Below are 12,072 nucleotides of genomic sequence, written 5' to 3' on the forward strand. Positions count from 1 at the left end.
GGACCTGTCAGAGTGGGAATCTTTCTATCTGGCCTGTTTACTTTCTCTCCTTCATGCTTCTTTACTGCTAGATAGAACTCTGTTCCTTCTGCTGAATGGTCACCCCAGCTCCTCTCCTTCATTACCTAATGTCCTGTCTGCACATATTTAGTTCTTGTTTCCTCATCTTCCTGCAAACTGAAAATTAGGATTTCCGTTCAATCAAGCCCCCAAGTATGAGCCTGTAGCCCCATACCCTATTCTCCCTAGGGGATTCCAGTGTTCTCAGGGTATTCATCTATGGAAGGAGGTGGGAGAGAAGATTTTCACTTTACTGGCTAACTGTCTCTACTTACAGAGGGAGGGCCAAACTGTCCTGGACCAGCCCTTGACTGAGAGTGGTTAACACTGTGTTCATATCTTGCTTGCTCTACCAAACTGTGCCTACAAGAGCTCTCTGAACACTTGAAATTGTTTGCTTTGCTCTTTAGACTGGTTACTTACACGGGTTACTACCACAGAAGTGTTTCTGATGCCTGTGAAGTATTTAACTGCTGTGGCAATCTTGTCCACTAAACATGGCTTGAGGAGAATGAACAGTGGCCCCACTGAGAGGTATTTAATTAAATTAGATATGCAGAGAATCTTTGGACATGGGGAATGCACTTGGGCTGTCAAAGCAATCCAGAGAGTTGCTCTTCACTCTGGCTTTCATCCTCCTGGAGAAGGTGTATTAAGCACCTTTCCCTCCTTGAGCATCAGAGGTACTGAATCAGAGAATCCATGATACACTTAAACTTTGAATGCTGCATGCAATTCTTGTCTGCTCCCTGCTACCTTCAAAAGGATATAGCAGAATTAAAAAAGGTACAGAGAATTGACAACAAGGATGGTTGGGGCATGGAGAGGTTTCCATAAGAGTAGAGACTAAATCGGCTAGGATTATTTTTTTTTTTTCCTATTTGAAGACAAGATGACTGAGGGAGGCAGGAAATGTAATTGAGATCTATACAATCATAGATTTATAGTCAATTAGGGTTGTCATAGAATCATAGAAATTAAGGGTTGCAGGGGATCTCAAAAGATCAAGTCTACCCCTCTGGGCAGGAATACTGCTGAGATCAAATGTTCCCAGCAAGGTGTCTGTCCAGCCTCCTCTTGAAGACTTCCAAGGTTGGGGACTATACCACCTCCTTGAGAAGTCTATTCCAGATTCTGGTCACCCTTACTGTAAAAAAGTTCTTTTACATCCAGCCTGAAACCTTTCTGTAACAGTTTATGGCCATTGCTGCTTGTCCTCCCCTGGGGTGCCCCAGTAAACAGTTTTTCTCCCAAGAGGGAGGTCATTTAGTCCAACCCCCTACTCAAAGCAAGACCATCCCCAGCTAGATCATCCCAGCCAAGGCTTTGTCTAGCCAGATCTTGAATTTCCATCCTTGGCTGTTTTTTACAACCTCTCTGGGTAACTTGTTCCAGTGTTTACTACCCTCCTAGTGAGAGAGTTTTTTGTAATATCTATTTTAAACTCCTGTTGCTGCAACATGAGACCATTGCTTCTTGTTCTGTCATCTGCCACCACTGAGAACTCTCCATCCTCTTTGGAACCACCCTTCAAGAAGATGAAGGCTGCTATTAAATCCTGCCTTAGCCTTCTCTTCTCTAGAAATAAGCTCAGTTCCCTCAGCCTCTCCTCAGAAGACATGTGCCCCAGGCCCGTAACCATTTTAATTGGGGACAACTCCAATTTATCCATATCTGGACACGTTTGTAGTGGTGGGCCTGAAACTGGACACATTACTCCAGATGTGCCTCACCATTGCTGAATAGAGGGGAAGAATCCCTTCACTTGATCTTCTTGCAGTACTCCTAATAATGCAGCCCAGTATGCCGTTAGCTTTCTTCACAACAAGGGCACACTATTAGCTCATATTCAGCTTTATTGTCTACTGTACTCCCAGGTCCTTTTCTGCAGAGCTGCTGCTTAGCCAGTTGGACCCCAGCCTGTACAAGTGCATGAGATTGTTTCATCTTTGGTGCAGGACTTTGCACTTTTCCTTACTGAAAGTCCTGAGATTTATTTATTTTTTTTTTTTGTCCAATCCTCCAATTAGTCTAGGTCACTCTGAATCCTAGCCCCACCCTCTGGTATAGCTACTGCTCCCCCCAGCTTGATGTCATCTGCAAACTTGCTGAGGGTGCACTTCATCTTATCTTCCAAGTCATTGATGAAGATATTAAACAAACCCAGCCCCAGAAGCAACTCCTGGAGCTCTCCACTTGATACCAGCTGCCAGCTCGACGTTGAGCCTTTGATACTATCCTTTGAGCCTGATGATCCAGTCTTTTTTCTATCCACCTTACAGTCCACCCGGCCCATACTTCCTTAGCTTGTGAGAATGTTGTGGGAAACGGTATCAAAAGCCTTGCAAGGTACACCACATCCACTGGTCTCCCTGCATCCACAAAGCCAGTCATTTCATCATAGAAGGCAATCAGGTTGATCAGGCATGACTTGCGTTTGGTGAATCCATGCTTACTGTTCATAATTACTTTCATAAAAATGGATTCCTTGAGGACCTGCTGAATGATTTTTCCAGGGACTGAGATGAAGCTGACCAGTACAGTTCCCCAGATCCTCTTTCTTCCCTTTCTTAAAGATGGGGCACACTATTTGCTATTTTTCACTCATCCAGGACCTCTCCCAATCTGCCATAAGTTTTCAAAGATGCAAACTGTGGGTCATAAGGAAATTAGTAAGAAGCACATTTAAAACAAACATATGGAAGCCCTTTTTCATGGTACAAGCCAACAGTTAACTAGGTTCAAAAGAGGATTAGGTAAATTCATCCAGGATAGATCTGCCACTGAGCATGAAACATTATAGTTCCAGGTGCAAGCACCAAACTAAGACTTCTTAGATGCCTGAACACTTCAAGGTGTAAAGGAAAAGAGGCATGGAGAAGTTCATTTATGCTGGGCCTCTCCAAACTGATAGAAGGTAATCCTGCCTTGATCAGAGGTTCGGACTAGCTCACCTGTTTATGTCCCAACCATCTCTGTTTCTGTACATGCTCTCCTCTTAGCATTTACCCTGCCACAGTGTGAGTTGGTATAAATTACTAGGCCTATGCGAAGCAGCTGGTATTCACTTCAGATTCGGCCAATTCGGGGGACAGTGATTCAATTCGGGACAGTGATCTGAATCACTGAATCGGTTCAGCCAAATCTGATTCGGAGTTTCGGCCCCATCCCCCACCTCCTCTCAATGGCTGCCCCAGCTCCCAGCCTTTTCTTTTTAAAAGCCCACACTCACCAGCTCCTGCCAGGCAGGGGGGGCAGGGGGTGATCCCTGCTGCCCCCACTGCCCCATGCTGCATGGGGGGCTCTGTCCTGAGCCCTCAGAAGCCCTGAGGCTGCTGCAGCAGCCAGTGAGCTGGGGCTTTTTTTTAAGGGGCTGGGACCTGGGGTGGGCAGGGCAGCCACTGGGGGGGCTGGGAGAGTGGGTGGGGGTCACCCCCCTGCCCGGCAGCAGCTGGTGAATGGGGCTCTTTTTTTTTTAAAGGGCTGGGAGCTGGGGCAGGCAGGGCAGCCATGGGCAGGGACTAGGGGAGTGGGCAGGGGTTGGGGAGTGCTCAGGGGCCCTGGGAGAGCAGGAAGGGGATGGGGCCTGGCAGGGGTCCCCCCATGGTTCTCTCCCCCCTCCCTTACTTACCAGCACAGAGTCCGGGTCCAGCTCCACCCTGCAGCCAGGGGGACTGCCTGAATTGCCGAAACTCTATCTTTTCCGAATCAATTCAGAGAGCTTCGAATCTATTCAGGCCTTTTAATTGGTCTCCTGATTTTGATTCTGATTTGGCCGCTGAATCGAGTCGAATCTCTTCCAAATCAAATCAGCACCCGAAGCTTTGCACAGCCCTATAAACTGCACTTTCTGGTGTTTGCAGGCATAAATCCCATCAGCCCAGACTGACTTCTGAAGTTGTCCTTGTAATTACAATACTAGAAAATAAAGCCACTGGCAAGGCAATAGAGCTCAAAGCTGCATTCTGAAAAGGTACTCTTTCGTCAAGGTAAATATGTTGTGATGCCATTACTGAACTGATTTACCTGCTGAGCTGGGGCTGCAGAATGTGTATTATGTGTAATTCACTGTTTCTGTCAAGTGTGTTTTGAAATAACATGTACCTAAGGGGAAGCTCAGTTTGTTTAATTGGGTTTCATGATGTAAGGTGCTATCCACTGAGATGCATTTATAGTTCAGTGAGTAGAACAGTCCAATGTTCTAGGAGATAGATGGGAGGGAGAAAGCAGTGGTGTTACAAAGACAAATACAGCAAGAGAAAGTAAAACAATAATGGGAGGGGAAAAGGGAAATGAGCATGCTGTCTCCCAGAGTAAGGGGAAAGGGAAATCAAGAAAAGAAAGTTAAAAAAAAAAATGGACAATGTATAAACCTGGCAAGATTTTGACAGTAATTCATCCACATGTGACTAGTTCTGGCCAGTGTTTTGTAGGATTTCAGAGTAGTAGTCAGTCTTAACAATATTCCAAATCCATCAAGGGGGAATGCAAATCAACCTAAAATCATGCAGATGTATGTAAAGATATTTCAAAGCTGCAACCGTGGGTTTTTTGTCAAGTTGCTGTTACAGCCGTCTGTGTCACAGGTTTTGCTCACTGCTACTCTGTACTGTTTACTACATGTACTGGGATCTTTTGAGGTGCGTAGTACCTTGGGGGCTGTCACCCTAGCATCTGGTCCACCCCACCTGCTGCCTCTTTCCTGGCCCCACATCACCACAAGTCTCTTTCCTGCCACAACTTTGATGTTATTTTGATTGTTGTTGGGGGATGTGGTCTCTTGAACCAGGAGTAACCTCACTGATCATCTTGCCTGCCTAGCCAGGCTAACCCCCAACCTGGGGCCTGTGCTCTCCTTTGAGTGCTTCCCTTTTAAGGGAATGCTTCTCCAGGCTTCTAAACATCTGTTAGAGGGGGCAAGATTGTGACAGCTGAAGCTCCTTCTCTGGCTGCACCCTTAGCCTTGGTCCACTATGTGAGACCTCAGTTCCCAGGCATCAGCCCTGTTAGTGGCAGCCCTTCCTGAGATTCCAGTCTCACCATGCCAGTCTCAGCCCTTCTGGCTTTGGGTTAGTTTCTATCACCTATAGCAGCAGACTGCCACCCAGGCACCCCTGCTTGGGGCTGCCCCCTCCCCTGTAGCCACAAACCAGTCCTCTAGTCTAAAGTTCAAAACAGAACAAAAACTCAAGCTAGCTTCACAAAATATTGTTCACAAATGTTGACCATGGACCTTATTTCTGTTGGAGCCATCTCACCCTAGCTCCCCTGGATAGCTTGGGTGCCTGCCTGCCTATCCCCAGCAGCCCTTTTATCCCAGGAGCTCCTCTTCCTGCTGCCTTCAGGGACTTCCTTTGAATGGTCAGAGACTGGGTTTATATCCCCAAGCCCAGCCTCCTTCAAACCATGTGACCGGATATTCTGCATCCAGGAACCAAGGGAAGCTAAGTGCCTCACATTAGCCACCTGGCCTTTTCAATCCTTGACTCAGTCCACCTGGGCTGATACTTCTTGCTGCCTTTCTTGGTTTAGTAACAACCAGGGGTTTGCTGCTGCAAGATGAACAAATAAGGTATTTTAAATACCAACCTAGTAACAGAGTTTTCATGAGGCAGCACCAGTGCAAGGAACAGCTTGATTTACAAGTAGATGTACATCTGTGGAAAGATCACTTGGCCTAAAAAGTTTATTGTGGGTCCTTTTGTGGGATTGTTTCAAACTGAAATATTTTCAGCATGAAGGAGCAGGAAAAATTCTTCAAACCTGTTCCAAATAATGAGTAAGCCAAGCCTAGCCTTCATGAAAGGTGGGTTACTTAGCAAGATGGGGTCATTTTGGACTATGTTTTGCTAAAGAAACCCTTCAATTTGACAGCTGCTTTATGCACAAAGAAATCAATTAATCTGTGCCGCTACAAGGGGGAACAGTTGCTTAGTGTGCAGACAGTCTGGGTTGCTTATAGGAGCAAGTTGGTGCCTATGGAAAAAGTATGCAGGGCACTGTAAATGTTGTTCGTACTTGGCGGGGGGGGATTGCTCAACATGGCTTCAATGTGAAAAGAGAAGGGTGCTGCATGCATACAGAAAGGGAGTGTGTAAAGGGATCTGGGAACACCGTACATACAGGCAGGAATCCCTGGGCACTTGCCAGGATGGCCATTCAGTTGATAGGGTATAATAGGTGCTCTGTGATGGCTGTTGGATGCTGTGGTCTCACTGGTCAGGAAGAAGCTTCTGGGCAAAATGAGCGGTTGCTATATGCGTATTGTGTACGTGGAGCATGCACTGGGCACAGAACCTATTGGGTGTTTTCATTTTATTCAGGAACCCAGGGGGGTCATGAAGAGCTTGCCCTGTGCCCCTCACATGCGTTAACAAGGTCATCAGTATGCCAGTTCAGGACAAGCACAAGATGCTCCGGCATCTTGATCAGGGTGGCTAGGAGCAGGACAGAGGAGGAGATGCAAACTTGATTTCTCCAGGGATTTATCTCCCTCCCACCCCCCCTCCTCAGTGACAATGTTTAATAAAAATGTGAAAGGTAAGTACCCTTGGTCTGTAAATGCACTCTGGTCTTGCATTCTGCTGGGGAAGTGTTGTCTATTTGGATCAGAATGCTTGTGTTAACTTTTGATTTAATTTGCATTTTTTAATTAAATTTTCTGTATTCCAAGCCAAATTAGCCAAAACAAATTCCAAATACAAGAGTCAGTCCAGAACCATTAGTGGCCCTACTACCAGCAAACATCCTTCACCCCCATCTGGGGCTTCAGATGTTTCCAAAACCTTTGCCAGGCATCTTACTTGTATGCCCAAGCCTAGAGACTCGGGGTTTGGCTGCCCCTGAGTGTTGCTTGCCCTCAGCTGTGAGGCCCCAGGGGCAAGTCAGGGAGGAGTCTCCCATTTCGATAAAGTGGCCTTACAGCCAAGACTTTCCCACTCCAGCGGCTAAGTGGGAGGTTTACTATAAATTACCTTGGCAGGAAGTGTTCCCTCTAAGCTGCGCATGTGCACAGCCACGCACAAGTAAAAATCTTGCCGCACACAAACTTTTACAGCCACGCACCTGCTGGGAGAGAAGCTGGGCACGGAGTGCGGTGGAGGCCCTGGGGCCAGTGTGGGAGACTTAGCAAAGGTAAGCGCCTCACTTCTTACCCAGGGCAGGCAGTGGCTCCTCCCCAAGGTGAGGTGGGGACAGAGAAGGGGCTGGGGCTGGCTCTGCCGGCTCTGGGGAACTGCTCCGCTCCCCTGCATCACCTCGGGGAGCAAGGAGGCACGTGGTTCCTCTGGCTCTGGGGAACTGCTCCACTCCCCAGCCCTGACACCATGTGCCTCCTCGCTCCCAGAGGCAACGCGGGGGAGCAGAGCAGTTCCCTGGAGCCAGCGGAGCCTGCACCAAGCCCCCATCCCCGCCTTGCCTCGCCTCGGGAAGGAGCTGCTGCCTGCTGTGCATGAGGAGTGAGGTGCTTACCTTTGGTTAGTGTCCCACACCGGCCTCAGTGCCTCCCTTTCAGTTCTATCGTTTGACTGGGCCACAGCACTCCAGTGTGCTGCTCTGGGCAGCAGTTGGCATGGAGAAAGATGGTGGCCGAACCCTGTCTGCTCCCACCTGGACACTTACTTTGGGACGCTTACGGGCAGACTGCGCCAAAAGAGGGAGGCGGGACCAAAGCAGCGCACTCACAGACCGAAGTGGTGCGCTCATGGACTACTACTCCTTAGAGGGAACATTGTTGGCAGGTACTATTATGACTGAATTTGCATATAAACTAAAGAACAAAAGAGTCCCCACCACTTGCAAAGCAAGGGCCCAGTCCTGCTGCCAGTGAAATGCAGACCCAGGTCTGCCAAGTGCTGAGCCACACCAACACCACTGAGTCCCTGGGTCCTTGAAAACTTTAAAGAATGAGAGTTGGTTAGAGCATGGTGTTAATAATGCCAAGGTCTCAGGTTCCCCAGTTGGACTAGATGATCTCTTGAGGTCCCTTCCAGCCTTGCTTCTCAATGAATCCTATGAGAGCCTATACACATTGACTCTCCAATTCATTCAGCAAAAATGTATTTTCCTGCTGCTCCCAGCAGAGGGAGTTCTGCTGCAAAGAATGGCAAGCACCTCTCACTCCTGCGCTAATCATTTTGCAAGTAGTGTACTTAGGATTGTTTAAGTGTATCTGCTTTATATTTAGTGTTCCGCAGTTTCAGTTTTTATTTTTAAAAAATTAAAAATTCCAGGAATATTTCAGGGTTTATCTTCCAAACATAAAAACCAGGCTGAAATTGGGATAAAAGGAAGAAAAGAAAAAAAAAAAATCTGTTTAAATGGGGGGAAATAATAATGTGTTCCCACAGCAGTGAGGGAGAGAGGGACTGGAGTAAGGCTGGGACTAGTGAAGGGGTGGGGGGAGGGGGGCGGCGCAGCCTGTCCGCCGCTCCCAGGACTGCAGCAGGGAGCAAAGTGGGGGGAGCTGTCAGTGGGTGTGCAGCGTGGGGCAGGGCAGGGGGGTGTAGCTCTTGCTGTTACATGCCCCCTGGGAGGGCTGCATGCTGGGCAGCTGTGCTGGGCTCTTTCCATGGGACACGTGCCCCTGGATCTGCACATCGGACAAGAGCAGGCTGCCGCCTGCCCTGAGCAGTGGGAAGAGCCTGGTGCCACCATTGGGGCCAGCCTGCTCGTCCCACATGCAGATCCAGGGCACGTGCCCCCCGCAAAGAGCCCAGCTCAGTCCCCAGCCCTCCTGGGGAGTGCCTAGCAGCAAAAGCTGTTCCCCCACGCCCCACACCCTGCTGCAGCATTGGGAGCAGCCAGCAAGCTGTGTTGCACCCTCTCCCCTGCTGCAGCAGCCTGGCACTTGGGGGAAGGGGGGATTGGCATGTGGCTGCACTGGGGGGGGTGGGGAGACCTGATCCCGGCCCTCCCTGCCCCACCTGGGGTCACAGCCAGGAGGCCCGCACCCCTGGGTATTGGCTCCAGCCCCACGGGCCCATGCAGAGCAGTCGGGTTCAGCACCCACCACAAGCAGCGGGGCTGAGCTCTCTTGCCTGCCCCCCTGGCAGGGCTCCCAGCGCCTAGGGCAGGGCTGCAGCCAGAGCCGCTGGGTGCAGCTGGGACCTGCCTGCCCCACAAGCGATTCTTGCAGCCCCTCCCATGCTGCCCATAGTCAGAGCCAGGAGCCCTGTCCCCCGAGGCAGCTGCTCCAGCCACCCTCCCCAAGCCTCCATGTGGTCACCCTCACTCCTCCCCCCACCCCCCTGCTCCATGTGTGGCTGCTGCCACTGCCCGCCCCCCATCATTTTTTACTGATCTGCACTGTAAAACAGGTGTAAATCAGTAAAAACTGAATAACTTCAATTTAAAAAATCTGGCAATTTACCAGTGAAATTCAGTAAAAACTGAAAATGCGGAACACTATTTAACAAATACACATCTGCAATACAGGTTTTCCATAGGTCAGAGTCTGATCACAGCTGCCTCAGAACAATGGCATTGGCTTCAGTATTTAATGCAGGTTTACATACATTTTAGTTCAGTGTATGTGGCCCTATGCATAATGGTGCTTTCCTTAACCACTTTTACTCCATGTTCAGCCCAGGGAGTATTGGTGTTATACAAACTAGGTGCAGCAGGAAAAAGGTGGCAATGACAGTAATCCCTGGTTTATTGTAGCTGCTTTGTGGCGTGTGGCAGTGTCCAATTAGCATCCTGTGTTGAACTGCACATACTGCAGGGGTTTTGGTTGTAGCCTTCTTGATCTAAGGACAGAGGCAGGCAAAGCTCTTTGGGTAGATGTGATATCTTCTATTAAACCAACTGAGTGTGCCTGAAGAAGGGTGCTTCTGCCCGAAGTTTACAAACAACTTTTTTCCAACTACTCAGTTGGTCTAATAAAAGATATCACATCTACCCAAGGAAACTTGCCTGAACTGAACATACGACATTTTGCAAGTTTTTCTGCGTGGCGCGGGGCAGCGCAGCTCAGCCCCAGCCACCTGGTGCTAGGGGTGTGCAAAACAGGCCCTATATGATTCCGATTTGGATTTGGCTCAAATCGGGGACAGTGATTCAATTCATTGATTTGGATCACTGCCCCCACTTTTATTTGGCCAAATCCAAATCTGAAGATTCAATGCGTTGATGTCCGAATCAGCAGCTTTAAACGTTTTCTTTACATACCTCAAGGTACCAGGCATGGCTTATGAATGCTGCAATGCTGGGGTGCATGAAACATCCCACAGCAGACCTGGAAGTGGACCAGAAGCACTTCTGGTCCACTTCCAGGTCTACCGGTGTGTGCACGGGGGCCCTCCATGCCCCCCAGCTTGGTGATCAGCCATGGGGAGACCCCAGGTGCCCCCCCGACCCAGGAGGCACCTCACTGAGCCTGGGGAGGCATGGGGGGGGCCCCAACACGCCCTCCGGCAGACCTGGAAGTGGACTGGAAGTGCTTCTGGTCCATTGCCAGGCCTGCTGCCAAGCGCACTGGAGACCCCCCTTCCTGCACTTCTGTGGGACACTCCATGCACCCCAGCATCACAGCATTTACAAGCTGCCTGCTACCTAGAGATATGTAGAAAAAACATTTAAACTGTGTCTATGTCCAAATCTCTCTGAATCGAATCGAAGGGTTCCAATTTGATTCGGAGAGATTAAAGGGTCCTAGGACTTGATTCAGATTTAGAGATTCGGCCACTGAATGGGGCCGAATCTCCACCAAATCGAATCAGGGACCGAAGCTTTGCATAGCCCTACCTGGCACCTGGTGCTGCCTGTGCCACATCACATGGGCTCAGCGTGGTGCCATGTGCCTTTAGGCAGCCTTGGGCCACTTCAGCTGTCATCTTGGACCCCGCACCACTCTTGGGTACTGGGTGTCAGGCTGGCCTGGGTCCTGCCTCTGGCGGCAGCGCTGCCAAACCCACGCTGTGTGCAGGATGAAAGTGCACAGTGGAACCCAACCTGGTGCAGCCCACTAGCATGCCTTTGCATAGGACTGGGAGGTGCAGCTCCAGGACAGGTGGCTCCTGTGCAAAGAAGCGCTAGCTGCACAGCCTTGCTGGGTTGGGTTGGACCAGCCAGGTGCATTTTCCATGAGGCTCAGGTGGCAATGCACCATGGCCCACTGTAGGCACAGCACCACAGCTGTGCATTGCCACCTGAGCCTCATGGGAAAACACGCCCAGCTCGCCTGACCTGACCCAACCCAACCCAGTCCAGGCCACGCAGCTAGCTTTCCTTTGCACAGGAGCCGCTTGCCCTGCAGCTGTGCCTTCCAGTCCTGTGCAAAGGTTCTCTAGTGGACTGTGCCAGGCCAGATCCCACCGCATGCTTTGTGGAGGGGCTTGAGCGGGGGCTGCCACACACCTGCCCCCTGCAGCCAGTGGCGACGCGGTGCTGTGTGACCTGTGCTCTGTACATGCTGAATGGACCTGGTCCAACCCGGCCCACTAGCATACGACTTTGGACAGGACTGGGAAAGCCATGTGCTAGCAGGTCGGGCCAGGCCAGGACCATTCAGCATGTACAGACCCTGGGTCACACCACATCGCCGCTGGTTGTGCCTGCAGACGGACCACAGCTGTGCTGGCTGCTACCACTGGCGCTGCAGGGGGTTGGTGGTGGGGGCAGGCATGTGGCGGTCCCTGCTCAAGCCCCTCCACACACCCACCCACAGATCACACACAGCCCTGACACTCCATGCACACTCTACATCCCCTGCACCACTCCTCACCCCCGCCCTTCCACCCGCCACTCCTTACACCCATTCACATGTCTCTACTTGCCGGTGACAGTGCCTGGGTCCCGATCCTTGCCATGCTTCTGCTTGCCCCAGCATGCTAAAGGTTCATTCCCCACGTGCTGGGGCAGCAGGAGCACCGTAGAGACGGTCTGGCCAGAAACCAGTGTCTCTCTAGAGGACCAGCTCCCAGGTTACTAGGCCTGTGTGAAGCGGCAAGTATTTGCTTCCGATTCATATTTGGCCAATTCAGGGGACAGTGATTTGAATCACTGTCCCGA

The sequence above is a fragment of the Gavialis gangeticus genome, unplaced genomic scaffold, assembly GCF_001723915.1.
Source record: "Gavialis gangeticus isolate Ggan-Ray unplaced genomic scaffold, GavGan_comp1, whole genome shotgun sequence".
Classification (NCBI taxonomy): Eukaryota; Metazoa; Chordata; order Crocodylia; family Gavialidae; genus Gavialis; species Gavialis gangeticus.